At 39.0% G+C, this 15,477-nt stretch overlaps 1 long non-coding RNA gene across 1 annotated transcript in view; it reads right to left on the bottom strand.

Annotated features, from left to right (window-relative positions):
- LOC110839917 (uncharacterized) overlaps positions 1-13,756 on the bottom strand; it is a 157,149-nt gene extending 143,393 nt beyond the window's left edge. The window contains exon 1 of the long non-coding RNA XR_015535539.1: positions 13,264-13,756. This is a non-coding gene — a long non-coding RNA (uncharacterized LOC110839917). The remainder of the gene's footprint in view (positions 1-13,263) is intronic.
- Positions 13,757-15,477: the final 1,721 nt, after the last annotated feature.

Genomic DNA, 15,477 nt, shown 5'->3' with positions numbered 1-15,477 from the left:
CCGGGAGGATCCCTGCCATACTGGGTTCGAAAATTTCGTTGAACCATTTCGCAGATTTCGTTTCTTCAAACCACAGCACACAGCGAGCGCGCTCCGCACCTGTGAAAGTAGCCATTTTCAAATGCACTGCCGCTTGCGCTCGCGGTGACGGAATTCGGTACTACAGTACAACGAGAGTCAAACTTGATTTGTTATGCTACAAAATGACACCTCAACCGATTCTGTAAGCTTTCTGATTAAATTTCTACACACTTTCAAAGTTGTAAAGTCCTTTTTGAATCACCTGGTACAATAAGAAGAAAAGAAGAATAACAGAACTTTGATTCACAAACTTAAAAATCGACCACATGGAAATGTCCGAAGAATAAGGAAATATGTTATTAAGAATATGGTTATATTCAGGGCGGTCACCTTAATGATGGAGGCAGCAAGCACCTATGAAACGTCGGTAAATAACTACCAGATGTTACGGCGTAACAACCTAGAAGACAGCCATCTTCATACTCGCCGCCATCAGAACCAAAATGGAAAATGTTATTATGAATTTTGCTGAGAAAAATCGATTCATTTTATTTGCCTTTAATTAACGATCCTGTCAGTAGCTCAGCCCATATACCGCTGATAAATGAGCTGAATGATGATTCCATCCAATGATGGACTCTAGTATTACAGGCGTTCTGCTACCAGGAACTTCTGTTAGCTGATTTGTTGGTTAAAGTCGCAACAAATGTATGGGACATTACATTACTGCATCGGCCAGTATACGAGGCTGGTATATCCCAACGAATCTCGGATCTGGAACAATCCGTCTAGCCGGCGTCGGCTAACAACCCAAATTCCTGACATGTACCATCTTGCCGTGCGGAGACACCTTTTTATTTTATGTAGGATGTGAGGTTACTCCATGTGGCCCATGAACCCTAGCACCTCAACTCGTGTATGCCCCCACCGATGTGAAAATACCATTGGTTAGAAGGAGTCATCTCCCCCTCATGCCTCCACTGAAATTGCAATTTGCAACCGCCATGTAGGCTAATTAACAAGCACCGGGCAGTTATCTATAATTAATTTCATTATGGTCATTCTTCTGGTAGTAATCATGATCAGTAAACTGCGGTATTGATTGGATGTCACGTGATCTGTATGACATCGTGAGGATCCTCAACTGCGGCCTTACCGTATTGCCATGAAGCTGACTCACTGCGTTTATGCCAAAGAACGTTCCATCAGACACGCAAAATTCATGTTAATTCTACCGTATACAAAATTTTATTCTTTATTAAAAATAATCATCTGGTGCAATGGCTTAGGGCTTTATTATCTCTCGAATTGACTCGAAGCAGCAGAATTATTGACACAGACTCCTCTCAATTTACGAAACCTGAAGGTTCATCATATGCCAGATGAATCAGTTCATATCACTACATTATATTCAATTTGTAATATTATCTCCCATCTGAACCTAGGTCTCTCAAGCGATATCCTTCCTTCAAGTTTTCGGACTAAACAACTGGATATATTTCCCATATCTCCCATAGGTCTGTATTTTACAGTCTTTGTACGCGACTTCTTTATCTTTAAAATAACAAACCAACAGGAACAACAAATTCGATCATTATCTCCAAATGAATTTACAGTTTTCCAAATGAGCATTGAAGAAACTAACTCTGAGTTAACTAATATGTTAAATCTCTATTTGAAATTTCTCTGGATGCTAAAGTCGAGAGTAGTGACGTAAAATGAAAGAATATGGAATGAACCGGAGTAAGAGAATACGTAAATAACAGTGATAATCTAATGCTTGTATTAAGAAGAGGGACAGAAATATATGAATAAATTAACAATACGAAGCAAAAGTGTTAAAAGCAGATGAAAATAAGATTAAGTTAAGAAAAGAATAAAGGGGGAAGGAAAAAAACAACAATAAGAATTAAGAATGTATGAAGACACGAGAAGAATCAAGCAGAAGAGAAAACGAAGGCTCCAGTAAAGAAAAAGGCAAAATTAATAACCGACTTACGAATTTGAGTGGGCGAAGGAAAAGGTGCCCAATATCTAGCACTGCCGTAATATCTATTAAGACTTCAGCATCTGTGGTATCCCCAATGAGGACAAGTGGAGGAAATGAGAAAATTACTGACAGGGGAAACGTCAAGAAATTGTTATCCTATCAAAAGGTTCGTGAGCCACAACTCTGATATATAATGAACGTGGCCCGAAATGAGTTCCGTTTGATGGGTTTTACTTTTCAGAATGGGTATAAAGCTCAGAAAATTTCTAGCAGTTCCTGTCTTCGGGGAAATAATAAAAGATACGGCAGCGTTCATACTGCATGTTCTTTGATCTGAATGTTTTATCGCACATGTGGGGTTGCCGACATGGAAGGGGAAACCTTAGAATATTCATAACTCTTAACTTTCTTAAAAGTTATATGGAAATTATTCATAGGAAAGCAACTTCGGCTTCTGGGCGTAAAGAAAATGGGTCATAGAAGGGGAAGCTATTCAGAACTAGGAACTTGTTCAACTTCATTTTCTTCAAAGTTATGGAAATGGTAAAACAGACGCAAAAAAGTAATTCGGCGAGGTCAAAAGTACAACTTCCACTCCCGGTGACCACAAACGCTGTTTTTATGCTTCACAGTTTTCTTCAACGTTTATCTGCGTTATCGTGAGAGGATATTTGCCTTGTTACTGAATTGGACTATTTATAAGGAATACTAACGTCGGTATGTACGTGGATCAGAGCTTTACCGCTGATTGAAACAAATAATATCCTTAACATTTTTAATGTTTCACGATGATACATTATTAACGTGAATCCTGCTTCTGTATGGTGGCATCGTCTATAAGTTAGATTGTTACCAACGTTTCGAAGGATCATACTGATCCTTTCATCAGGTCTAAAGTAGGAACGTCAACAAGTACCGGTAACTGGTTTGTGTCGGGATAGAAGGTGGATAAAGTCACCCGTATCCTATCCTAATATAACCAGCCACCATTACTTCATTTCTGCACCGATGATAGAGGCAGTATGGTCCTCTAATACGTTTGCAAAAAGCCAACTTCTACACGGTGCCAGCGCCGAAAAGCAGAATCCACATTAATTGTAAAGTTTGTAACAAATGAAGATTTCTGTCTTCTGGGTTGTTGCGCTGTGTAGTCTGGTCGATATTAACCAACGTTTCAGAGGTCATACTGCCTCCGTCATCAGGGCGATAAAGATTTCTGTCTTCTGGGTTGTTGCGCTGTGTAGTCTGGTAGGTGTTAACCAACGTTTCAGAGGTCATACTGCCTCCGTCATCAGGGTGATGAAGATTTCTGTCTTCTGGGTTGTTGCGCTGTGTAGTCTGGTCGATGTTTACCAACGTTTCAGAGGTCATACTGCCTCCGTCATCAGGGCGATGATATTCATCAGACTACACAGCGCAACAACCCAGAAATCTTCATCGCCCTGATGACGGAGGCAGTATGACCTCTGAAACGCTGGTTAACATCGACCATACTACACAGCGAAACAACCCAGAAGACAGAAATCTTCATACTCACCGCTGTGAAACCTCAAATTTTACATTTGTAACAAATATTTGTGCGGAAGATGTGAACAGTTTAAATTTACAGTATCCGAAAATCGCCAGTTATAATCCCTAGAAGTTTTCATTACATAATATACATACATTTTAGGGCACAGAAATTATAATGTTAAAGCTGTTTGCAAGATTGCTGATTTACATGCGTACAAAAGCCTATATTCATAGTTAACAACGGTCCACTAGTTGCAGCCTCCAAATGGAATAGTTTAACTTTCCACAGAATATTACTATAACGGTCAAATCACCGAGAATGTAATGGGCAGGACATGCAGCACGCATGACGAAAGTGAGAAACGCAAAAACAAATTTATTATGAAATTATGGAGTAAACGATTATATGAAATATGAAGGCGCAGATGAAAAAATAATACAAAATTAATTTTAAATAAATAGGACGCAAGGGAACGGACTGGTTTCATGTGGCGAAAAATGGGGTCCAGTTGCGAAGACTTTTTAATACGGCAATGAACCACGAGGTTAAACTAAATCTAGAAATGCTAACTAGCTCAGCGACGCAGACGCGTAATGAGAACTCAATTCAATAAACGTCAAACATCAACATCATTAACTTTTCAAGAAGGACTCTGTTACACGAAATTCAATTAGCTAAACAGAGCAGTAAACTGGAGCCATATATATTCAATGCTCACTAAGTTGCCATTTCATGCACTTTACTGTACTGTACTGTCTGCTACAAGCCTGCAGTCATACCCCTTCAGCAAGTAATACACATGTTTCAACAATACGTTATCGACAGTCGATATATTTGAACGCGCTTCCAGGGTTGTTACAGGCATTTAGAACTGATTTGACGACATAGGGGAATCCCATACAAACAAACGCACGTAACACACTCATTCATATCAAGCCACGTATTTCCCAAGGAAGGTTATATTGCACCTGCTGTGATTATTTAACAAATTTGCGACATTTTTGGATTTAGTTGTAACCTATAATTATTTACTTATTTTGTTATTAAACAATGCTGTGATCACCGATTAACTTCTGTGCCACTGAATGAGATGTGACAAAATTGTTACGGATGTTAACAAGATAAGATACTACGTTTCTTTAAATTGCTTATAAAAGCAAGTAATATTTTTTCTTGATGGGACAAGAGGTGTGCACCGGGTATTGGTTGGGAAGCCTGAGGTGAAGAGACCGCTGGGGAGACCTAGACGTAGATGGGAGGATAATCTCAGGCGGGATCTATGGGAGATAGGATACGAAGGAAACTGGATTTTGTTGGCCCAGGACAGAGTTCGGTGGAGGGCTTTGGTTAATTCGGTGATGAACCTTCGGGTTCAGTAAGAAATCTAGTTAGTTAGTTATTTAATATTTTTACTTAAGAAACAAGTCCTGTGTTCCCTGTTATTTTTTGTGATATCTGAACGTTTTTATTCTTGGTCCATATAACAAGATTTACTTAACCGATTTATGCGGCGTGAATGATTGATTTATAAGTTTCTTACACTCTTTTTCATTTACATATTGGTACATTAGTGCCGGAAGGTAACTTGTCTGTGGAAGATAAATAGGAAAGAAATGTGGATGGAGACAATCATCGATTATTTATAGTGTTGTACGGGTTGAAGAAAACCGAACTTATCAAATAATTATCATTGTTACGATTAAGGAGAGTTTAACGCCGCGAGGAAACTGGCCTTGTTGCAATCGTTTACACCTCAGAGAAGTTATTTTCTCATCGTCAAATTTCCCGCTACAGATTCAAAGAATTTTATTAAACTCTTATCGATCTGCAAGAAAGCAATACCGAAGACCATTCCATCCCATGAGAGCTGGTGCAACCGACCTTCTTCTGTTAATACAACATCAACAACAAAAACAGTTAGACAGCGGAAACGACACATGTTCTATAAACAAACACAAGACGACGTCATTTACACAACAAAATATTTTCCTTCACTGCTTTGTTGACGGTCGTTTATTCTTGCCATTTTATTCGTTTATATTTTCTTGTGGTTGTTGTACTTCACTCCCTTTTTATAGGTACGTTCTATGCAGTTCTATAACATTCCTCTCCTCTGCTGAAGCTCATTTTTGATTGTGTATAAAGGTGATACACATATGTACAGCCGCCAAGAAACACACTGTCAGCAAATCTCTAAGGATTAAACACAGTCCTGAATCAGATCCATCCTCATTTCACTCAGTCTATGTTCCCACCTTATAAGATAATTATCAATCATTTTCTCCTTTCTAAGAGTGTTCGCAACTAAGCGTTATAAAAATGCATTGTCTTACTAACAGCGCAAAACAGGTTGGCTGGACAAGCAAGGACCTTCAATACAAAGTACGACCAAAATCAGTCTAACATAAGACTTCAGGTTCTCACAGCAGAGACTACGAAGATGGCTGTCTTCTGGGTTGCTTACTCATCGCCCTGATGATGGAGGCAGCAAGCACCTCTAAAACACCAGTAAACTTTTAACAGATTACACGGCGCAACAACCCAAACGTTGCCATCTTCACGTCAGTCAAATGGTTCCCTACTTATGAGACGACACAGCATAAGAATCATATCACGCGAAAAATTGTGAAACTTGGAGCATAAATCTAAGCCCAATTTTTCTCTGCAAAACTTGTTTCAAACATTTCTTGCTTCGATAAATATTTGGTGGATTACGATCAACATTTCCACAGAAATGCATATAAGTTTTCGTGTGAAGTGTCCGTTATTGACCGATATTAACCAAAACAATAGTGTGCAGAAAATTTGAACGAAACTCCCAAAAATTAAAGACAGACGAATATGGCTAAGCTAACAGATTCATATTTCAACTTCACTGCGAATAGGCCTAAAAGTAAATAAAATGTGTGGTACTGTGCAGTGCGATAAGCTTTGCAACAACAAATTTGCATCTGCAACAAATAACACCAAGGCCCGAAACGTATAAAAATTATCAAAGGATAAATTTAAAAAGCTGTATACAGCATTGGATAACACCCACGTGTATGATGGAAAACCATTATAGCGTTCCATGAATGATTATGTGGATAATGGGAGACGAAGAATGTTGGATTAAATTAAAGTACATAAAGCATGGTTTATTGCAGGATATATCCAATGATCACATACAAATATTACAGAAAACCATGAAGATATATGAATATAGCAAAGCAGGATCTAAAACTCAATACAGACTAATAATTTCGAAACAGAAGAGCAGGCATAAGTGAAGTAAATAAAATTCATTAATTATACAGAAAATATTCAACAATAAATTAGAATCTGTTTACTCAGTTCCGTTTTCCTCACGGGGAAACACACTGCAACAAAAACCAAGAGGAGAAAAATTTCTAAGACCGAAATCCTAAGTGATGCAAGCGTACAGCTGGCGTCATAATTTCACTCATTCGTCACCTCCTAATTATTTGTTTGTGTATAGCTTTACTATACATTACATTAATTACATATTATTTATACTAGACTATTAATCAAAGACAACAGTATCTATAATTAAAAACATAAATTAATAATTACGAATGATTTGACTGTACTCTTACATCACTTCCGGTTTCGGATATAGAAAATATTACGAGCCTGACTTTTGTTACAGAGTGTACAATTACACACAATCTTTAGAAGTAAGCAAGCTTCGTCTTGACATACAGCTCACAAGAGCGCAAGAATTAATAATCTCAACCCCTACTCTGCAGTTGATGAAAGACGGGCCTGCAATAAAAATGATTTCTGTTACAGATGGAAAGATATTAAAAGGTCGTCCAATTCCTTAAGTTGCATATCCTGTAGCTCAGGGGTTTCGAAACAAGATAACGCCTACTCTGTCAAGGGTGGAAAAGACAAAACTTTAACTTCAACGTAACAGTTTCAGAAGATATTAAATAGAGTATTTATTTACTGTTTTGTATTCCGTTACGAGTTAAATAGGTTCAAACGTCGTGCGTAAATGTTATACACGTCCCCACATTATTTTCTGATTTTTTGAAAGAAAAATAATCATTAAACAGATTTTATTAACTCTTACACAAATGTAACTAACTCCATGTAGTGATTCCTTCTTCAGAGGCTGATAGTCGCTCAGCTAGTAAAGAAATTTCCAGCCTTTTATGAAAACTGAAGTTTCATTACCGCCATAACAAAACCCACGACTGTTAAAATCTTCTCGAGCTATCTATATACCTACATCATACACAAGGTATTTTCCAGAAAAAAAAATTAAGTTGTGAACAAATTTTAAATCGTTCTACAGTGAACAAAACCAAAGAACTGACACAAACTGAAAATTATGCCTTCAGTTTACGCGATCCACCTAATAACTAAACGAAATCTCCGGGAAAGTCATGTTTATGGAGACCCCTGCTCTAACACTCTTAACAGCTGTTTGTAAGGTAATGTCTGAACGCAAGAAAAGACATCCGCTATGTACCTGCAAACGGAATCCATTTCCTCAGACTCCGTATTCTTACCCATTTTCGCAATAAAAATCTGTAGCCATGAAAATTCATGTTCCGACATGCAATGAGATTGTTCTCAGGAGATCTTGACGACAGCTCGTTCAATCCGGTGTTCTCCGGAGGCTATGAGGAGTGTATGTTCAATCAATCCTTGCACGGGCCATTTACGAATTCGAGTTATCTTCAAACCACCCTGATACTAGACTTTTCACTCCTCTTTCTCGAGCACATATGAAACTGTATCAAAGTCACAAGACTGCATTATCCCACAGTCTAACAATGCCGCATCAATATTGATCAAAAAGCATCGATATCCGATATTTGCTCAAGAAGAGGGCAGATTGAGGGAGCTTTTTCCCCCCTGCTTCTTAGGGATTTGTAAAATGCTATATGCATGGCCGCAAATAAAGACATATGGTCGCTAATCTTGTAGTGTCAGTAATAGCTCGTAGATATTGTCAACACAATTATATGATTATTTATTTCAATCACAATAGTAAGATGTTTGCACTACATGTTTCAACTATTCGCCATTTTCGGGTGTTGAAATACATTAAGCGACGTTTATGTATACTAAAATATATAATCTGCATGATGGTTGGGATGTATGGATCTATACTTATAAATATAATATTAAATGCTAAAGTAGTTGTTAATAAAATAAATAAAAGTATGGAAATATTAAATACGTAAGGGTAATAAAATTAAGTATGGCGAAGTTCCATCTAAATGTCTCTCGTGTTGCTGAGGTGGTGGGCTTTTTGGAGGTTAGGTTTTGATGCGAGAACTTGACGAATGTGGTTGTCGAAATCGTCTTTAATTTTGTTGTGTGGTTGTAGTCGAATATCGAAGAAACGATCAGATGTCATATGAATTCCTTAGCCTAGGACATGCTGAGTTGTTCTGCCGTGTAGTTTGGTAGAAGTTTACCGGTATTTCAGAGGTCTTTGCTGCCTCTATCACCAAGACGACGACCGCTGCACGCTTCCATCACTTCCGGTTTACGACTTGGCTTTATTCTTTCTGCGCAGAGTGTACGCACTCTTGCATCCAGTTCAGACCACGATGCAAACAGACGGTTGCCCGGGAATGCAGAGTTACTGCGGAACGCCTGTATGTGTTCCAAACCATGACAGACATGTCGCGCGTGTAGTCTAACTTCGATTGTGGGCGAAATCTTTTACAGCTTTATGTAAATCCATCAATAGCAGGTTGCAAATGGCGTTGAATCTATTTGAAGTTATGTAATGCAGCATTAAATTACGTTTCAGCTGATTTCAAAGCAGAACGAATTTAAACAACACTTGATAGGCTATTTGATATGTATTACTGGTTATTTCGTTGATTTCAGGGACAATTTGGGGGAGGGGTGGGCGACAGAGTGCGTAATATAAAGCTTGCCTTGTACCAATCCCACTTTCATCTGGTTCACTTCGTATCACAAACGAGGCTCCGTAAATCGAGTCATGATAGCAAAACTATCACACCAGTTTGTCGCTATCTGCAGTCCTCATAATTTACAATTCAGAGCTTATTTAAAATAGTAAAGAGTGTTCCCAAGTGAACTATTTCCTTGCCACTGACTAATGTCAAGATAAGAATGTGTGGAGTTATCGCCCTGATGATGGAGGCAGCAAGGACCTCTGAAACGTCGGTAAACCTACCAGACTACACGGCGCAACAACCCAAAAGACAGCTATCTTCAGACTCACAGCTGTGAAAACCTCAAATCCTACAGAGAAGTGAGTACTAGACCTGGATTGGAAGGCCTACAGAAAAGTGGCCATTCCAAGACTTACGTTTCCTGTTCAAAATGCACTTTAAGATGAGAGGGTGTGAACCCTATTAACCTGTCTCAGGTTACTGACCGGTGACATGTTCTCGTGAACACGGGAATGAAAGTGCGGGTTCCAAAAAAGACTGGAAAAGCCTAATAGCTGAGCGACAGCACCATCTGTTTGTACGGCTTAGCGTTATTTTTTTAATGCCAGTTCCTCATTAGCCATCATTTGCATACAATTCCGGCCTGTAATTTACAGTTTCTGAGTATTTCAATCCACCCCATCTCCCTGGGCGAACGGAAAGATTAAATAAGGTAAATGCTGTTACCATATTCCATCAGACAGAGGTTTGGCGGCGTACCTAACACAGAGAACGTAGAGGAGATACCAATCCCAAGATTTAGATTAAACAACTACGTTTCTACTAAGTTTCCTGTTTCATCTGCCTGGTGTGTTGACAATGGTGACACGTTGAATAAGCCCTAGCGAAAAGCCAACAACAGTTAATCACCCAGCTTGTGCCTTGGGTGAGCGGTTAACAGCCCTTGCCGGAAAAAAACTAATGTTATAAAGTGAGACGAAGGGCCTAGGGTATGTAAGATCGGGGTCCAGAGGCCGCCATTTGTCGTAATTCTGGTACAGATAAATTCAGTATCACCTTCATACCATAACTTATTAAGATCTGGCATAGACTAATATTGTTTTTCCCTGCACCTTTTCCAAAATAATCAAATGGCACAGATACATTCAGATTCCACAAATAATATCGCCATTTTCGGCCAATATAATTTACTTTCTTCAAGGTTTTTTTTTTTTTTGCTTAACTCCGTAACAGTTTATTTCAGCATGTCTTTAGAGTTCCGACTTCGACTCCCAAGTACAATAATTCAGAATCTGAACTCGTAGTTCAAGACGTAAAATTTTAATATATAATAATCAGCCAGATCATAATCAATTCGACATTCAATATTTCTGCAGCATTAAAACCATTTGTATCAAAATTGGAAGACATAAAAGAATGCATTCTAAAATAAAGCAAGTTCAGGCAAAGGTAATTTGCAGACTCATCGGCCTGACGATGGAGGCAAGCACTTCTGAAACGTCGGCAAACTTGTACCAGACTACACGATGTAGAAACCTGGAAGACGTCCATCTTCACACTCGCTGCAATGGGAGCTACAAATCTCACGCAGTCAGCAGTCAGGAATGTTTATAAGTATTACTTTACTTATAAAATTCACAGCAATGCAAGATGTACTATGAAGACCTATGTTATCTAGTTACCTTCAGTTTCCACCACCTGAATCATAACAGATTCCTTGTGGTACATACCAATGACTTAACACAACCGCCATGTTATCATGTTCAAAGTTTAAACGTTATGATATCGGAGGGACCTTGAGACACTAAAGTTCACATAAAATTTATGAAACTCAGTTACTTTTAATTCCGTGGACACAGACACCCGCAATGCTATCTCTGTGTTACAAGCATCAGGCCTGTTTTGCGTACTCATGTTTCAGAGCTGCATTTGATCCCAATGGCTCCGACGATTAGTAAACCCACGCTTCCAGTATCTATGCATGTGATTTAGCTACAATGTAGTATATTAATGAAGTTAATGGACACCCCGACAGAGCGCAGCGAATGACCTGGTAGCGTGTCCGATAGCTTTGTGATCCTCAAACAGACATGGACTCTGAGGACAGTCTGTTCCCATTAAGAACCCTTTATTGAATGACGATTCCTACGGGATGTGGGCGCTGGCACTGAGTATGAATTTTATTCGTGCCTAACCACCATGATAACAGTAATTTACTGAAGGAGGTGATCTCTTATTTTCCTAGAATACAGCAATTACAGTTTTAAGTTATAATACCACACTAAACGGTAGTTTGAAATTATATAGGTACATATTAATGAATGTTTCATGACAGCCTATTTGTCTAGAAAGGTACACAATTGGGTAAAGTTCTTACGAGGTCAACATTATCACATGGTAAAGAAGAATAGTTATTATGAACTAACGAGAGAGAAAAAAAAATAAACGAGATTCATATTCTCGTTTTTAGACGTATTAAAACTAGGTGTTATCCTCAAAGCTAGGCAATGAAGAATAAGACTTGAAGCTAATACATATATTCTAAACGTAAAACGCCATAATTGTTTGTTGTTAAGAAAGAAGCTACAAGATGTAACTATCAGACGCACAGTTAAGGAACTGTCATTACATACGCTCAGAGACTTCACCGGGCAAAATGCTGAATGGGGCAAAATGGACAATCTAATCGGGCATTTCAAAGGCGCCCGACAAGCACTGAGGCCGTGTATGAAGACGTAAACGTATGTCTTCTACAGACGAGGTTCCTAAAAATCATTCGAATGGCGAAGGCACTCAACGCTGTTGCTACTACAACGCCCCGAAGCAGGGATTTTGTGCCAGTTTGAACCTAAAACGGCATTCTGCTTTTAAATATGGTTTTATTTAAGATTACTGCATATAAGACCGAACTCTACAACATGATCACTTCACAAGCATTTCAGAATTCGGGCTTTATTTACAGCTATTAACACAAACTTAATATTGTGCTACATGGAAAAAGCACAAACAAGCAATTTGACAAAATGTGTCTCACCATCATCAGTAACCTTGCAACTCCCGACTACCTTAATGTGTTACATAATCCTCCTAGTTTTCCGCCCAACTTGGGAGGGGGGGGGGGATATTTATCCTAAAGTTTTTTTGGCGGCTGAAGTGCAATGTGGAATTTCGGCTTTTGGGGGTACGCCGCGTAGATTCTTAAGGAGGATTATCCAACGTTTCGGCAAACATTTCAGTTGCCATCATCAAGAGGGTGAATTCATTCTGAAGATGGAAACTACATTTTGCCGAATTTACACAAATATTGATCCGATTTACCCAAAGTGACTTAATGACATATTGTAAAGTCGAGTAAAAATAAACGTATGAAAAAACTTCATGAGCCGGGATAGCTCAGTCAGTATAGTGACTAGCTACGGGCTGGACGGCCGGGGTTCGATCCCCGACGGGGGCAGAGGATTTTTCCTCTAGCCTCTGCGTCCAGACCGGCTCTGGGGCCCACCCAGCCTCCTCTACAATGGGTACCGGGGTCCTTTCCCGGGGGTAAAGCCGGCCGGGGCGTGATGCTGACCACTCACCCCCATCTAGTGCCGAGGTCAAGGAAGAGAGGAGCTATACCTCCACTCACCCCAAACGCCTACATGGCGTATAGTGGGACAAACTTTACTTTTTACTTTTTATGAAAAAACTTCAGTATAATCTTTCTTCAATCTGTACACAGACTGTAAAAATACGTCAGAACATCACGAAGGGAAACACGGCCATCGAGATATAATGGCGTCTCCTTTGTGGCATTATCCAACCACATCCACGGTGACTAATTATAACATATAGACGTTTCCTCTTACCTGAATCCTACACCGAGACTTCAGTCCATCGGAAGACATCAACGACACACTGTCACTCTTCAAGCAGTTTCAATTAATTTCACTTTTCACTCTAAATTATATTATTATAATTGCACAACACACTTTTCATGCTCCATTCACTACATTTTAACCACTCACTGACCACGTCATTAGGTGAATGTCACAAACACCGATCACCAGCGCTCCAAACGACACAAATAACTACGACATGATATCACCCCCACCCCCCGCGTCCCTTAAGGTTGTTGCTTCTATGCTATTCTTCAGATTTGTTTTAGGTATAAGCCACAGTTTGCAGCGCTGCTTCGAAGCATCGCGAATAGAGGAGACACAAACTGCGTAAAGGCCAGGAAAAGTACACTCTGGTCCCAAAGGCAAGCGAAGCACATGAACTCGACACAAACAGTGATAACCAAAAGTTACTGTTAAGCAGTCAATATTCCTTTTTCTTCCTGTTAGAGGTTCTATAATTTTCCACAGGCCTCCTATCCTGACAGAGATTTCATGTTATGTTAGTTTCTGCCTACTTCCACGTGTTTTTCAGCTCGGTCATAGTCACATTCTACCTATGACCGTGATAGAGACGTTAGACACGCCACAAAACAACCAATGAAGCATTGATTTTCAAAATGTCGGTTGCACAGCCCTGGCATGAAGCAAAAGTGGGGAAACGTGTGCGTGGATATGTCACGTGTATGGCTTTAAAAATGCTTAGTCATAACCATAAATGAATGGAAAAGCGAGCTCAAGTGACGGTCTCTTGCAGACATTCTAATTAACTTTCGGGTTCCACAAAAGCTGACAATTTGTTTCTGTACAATTTCCTTGGGCTTAATCCATCGTCTGGGCTTTATTTTGAACCACAGCCTATACGTCGTTGGTTTTAATTTCGTATTCAGGTGGAAGGAGGACAAAAACCGAATTTATAACTTTTTCGCGATATTTTAATGGCGTGTGCGATTATAAATATGGACACATTTTACTTAGATTAAATTCCTTAATATTCCATTCAAGGAAGTATCTTGATGGCCTTTCTCTAAAGATGCTTCTGAAGGTAAATTAGTTGATCATCCATTTTAGACACTGTTAGTCTGCAAATACCCTCTGGGTCAGAGACTATATTTTTACAGAGCATTTTAACTTCAAGGCCAATTTCTCAGCCAGATAGGTTTCTGCTGCCAATGCAATCTGCAGAAGCAATGGGGTCTTTAATAAAGACTATTTTGCGAACTGATATTAGTCGGCTTTCATATTCAAAATATTTTTTTTCTTACATATTTTTTGTTTAACTATTTTGTTGTTTCGTGTTTTAGTACGTACCTGTATAATTGGCTTTTCAGCTGTTGAAGTTAAGTGAATCATTGCATTCAAAAAGTTCCTTTTCACTATAAACTTGTGCACACCACTAATTATTATTGTTTTCTGAGCTGTTTCTTTCTGTCACCAGGAGAAGCTAATTGTTGCCCATTAACGCACCTTTTAATTTCATAAAGTTATTATTCCCACAGCATAAATTAACCGGTGTACGGTCTTCGAAATCTCGGCAGAATATTATAAATAATGGTTTGTTTCTGTTACCTGCTTTGCTTGATCGGATCATGTTAGTACAAGCCTGGTAGGGCCAAACCAGATGGCGTTGTCAGCAGCGACCGAATTACATTTTTAAATTTATTCAGTGTTCTTCTTAGTAAAAATGTATCCGTACGAAGATTTTAGGACTTAAAAGAAATGGGGATTTAAAACAAACTTTTAAACTATCGATTTATGGTAACAGTCTTTCTTAAGCCTTCAATTTTAAAGAGAATTCTTATTGTAGTTTACAAAAATAGTACCAGTATGCCATTCATTTGCGTAACTCCACAAAATAAAGATTAAGTCATATATGTTTCAGCATAGTGAGATTTCAGATGCTCTCGGTGGCGAGTAGATGACTGTCTTCTGGGATGTTGCGCTATATTCTCTGATAGAAACTGACCGACGTTTCAGAGGTGCTTCCTGCTTCCATGATCAGGACGACCATCGCCTTAATAATGTAGTCATGATTCCACACGCTTGTATAAAACCGAAAGTCATGATGTAGAGGTCAGAACTCGTGTTTCTCACATGTGGGTGAGGCTGCAGGCTCTAATTACGATTATTAGACCAGGGTCCCTTCAGACCACGTGTGTGTTATCTCGATTTCAACCTGTTATA

Source organism: Zootermopsis nevadensis, unplaced genomic scaffold (assembly GCF_977971745.1).
Source record: "Zootermopsis nevadensis isolate Lab colony 2312 unplaced genomic scaffold, Znev_1.0 Znev_ptg000002l, whole genome shotgun sequence".
Taxonomy (NCBI): domain Eukaryota; kingdom Metazoa; phylum Arthropoda; class Insecta; order Blattodea; family Termopsidae; genus Zootermopsis; species Zootermopsis nevadensis.
The sequence above is the reverse complement of the archived record's forward strand: the minus strand, read 5'-3'. Positions and strand labels throughout refer to the sequence as shown.